Genomic DNA, 1700 nt, shown 5'->3' with positions numbered 1-1700 from the left:
TCCAAGTGCTCAAGCTTCTCTAACAGGCAGTAATATTGCAAAGCCTGCCGTCTACCCTCACTATAGTACTGCTTCCCTCGACAACTCCCTCTTGTTGTTGCTGTTGCTACTGATGCTCAACCATCCTCATCTCATAATCCCTCACCTTCTTATAGTCTCTCAACAAGTTGTCCCACTTGTCATTGCAGGATTCTAATTCATATGGCAGCCATGCCTCAAGCACTGGTTCTCAATCCATTTCCATCTTAGCTCTATAGACTTGTTCCACTCTCCTATCACCCCCTTGAGCCTCCTCTCATCATTCATCTTCTTGGATGCTATGAGCACCACTATCATGTGCAATGTCCAATTGTCCTTACATACAATGTCTAGTTGCCATTGGAACAGAAAACGTGCAGCACCACTGCGGTTGGCCCAGAGTGATGGCACCAGCTCCAACTGCATACGCCTGGGTTTCCTTCTCGAAACGTACATTGTCTTCGTGCTCGTCTTGGCCCTCCTCTCAATTGCTGCCATCATATACAGCGTCGCGTGCATCTTCACAAAGCGAGACTGACCTACAAGAAGTACTTATAGTACTCCCTAAGGTCTAGAAAAGGCTTCTTGTCACATTCTTGTGGGTTTTCTGTGTGGCGTTTTGCCTCATTGGTACCTTCCTCATCGTGGTCATCTTCATTAGGCTGGTCTTCCTCCCCTTCAGTACCACCCTCACCTTTGTTCTCTGGTGGATTACTAGCACTATCTTCTCTGCACCGCTCTTTCATTTCACATGCATCTTCAACATTGTAATGTGATTTCTGTTCTTGAAGAGAGCTATGGGCTGAAAGCTCTAAAGAAGAGTACTCGGGTTATAAAGTAGAAGAGGATCGATTCTTACATTCTCTATGCCAAGTATCTTATTTTCTCGCGTCAGTGGTGGTGATCACCTTCGACCTTGCAAGCAGCTCAGACACCATAGTTGTGAGCCAACTGTGAAGCTCGAGCTTCTTGCAGGTAAGACTCTCTTCGCTGGCTCCCCCTATTGCGGCTCATCCGGCTAGCCATGCTAGATTCCCTACTACAGCTCCTTCTACTGCCCACGTCATGCACGAAACTACCGGGCTCCGTTGCAGATCCTCTTGCTCCTCGTGCTAGCCCCCCTACTCGCGATGGGTTCCCCTGCCCCTGCTAGCCATGCTCGATTCCCTACTATAGCTCTTACTATGGCCCATGTCTTGCACACCAAACTACTGGGCTCTGTTGTGAATCCTCTTACTGCTCGTGATGGCGCCCCCTGTTGCGGATCTATCCTGCACTGAACTACTAGGATCAGCTGTGGCTCCTCCTGCTGCCTGTGTCCTACATTGAGAAAAGGGTTGAAATCCTGAGCTCTGCCTTCACCACAAGACATCTTCCCTGTCATGCTATCACAAGAGCATCTCCCCTGTCACGCTGCAGAAAACCTGAGTGGAGCAAGAATACCATGGAGGCTGTAGCCCAGGACCTTGCTACACCCCTCTGCTGAAGTGCAAGGGAGGGCTGGTTTTTCCTCCATTCTTACATAGAGAGAAACATAGAGAGATAAGAAGAAAAAGAAGCGGAAGCCTGAAGGGATGTCACACAGTTGGGGCAGGAGCTGGTGCAGGAAACAAAGGTACTTGAAATTTGAAGTTTGGGGGGAAAAGAAAAAACCTGAGAGCTGGGTCATAGTCGGCTCTCCT

The 1700-nt window shown here is 48.9% G+C and overlaps 1 pseudogene; it reads left to right on the top strand.

Annotated features, from left to right (window-relative positions):
* The first annotated feature begins 364 nt into the window (after positions 1–364).
* On the top strand, positions 365–975 carry LOC148041774 (uncharacterized; annotated as a pseudogene).
* The last annotated feature ends 725 nt before the right edge of the window (positions 976–1700 follow it).

This window comes from Lygodium microphyllum, chromosome 1 (genome assembly GCF_053477565.2).
Source record: "Lygodium microphyllum isolate KBCC chromosome 1, Lygodium_microphyllum_v1.1.10, whole genome shotgun sequence".
Lineage (NCBI taxonomy): Eukaryota > Viridiplantae > Streptophyta > Polypodiopsida > Schizaeales > Lygodiaceae > Lygodium > Lygodium microphyllum.
This window is presented reverse-complemented; position numbering and strand designations above follow the sequence as displayed.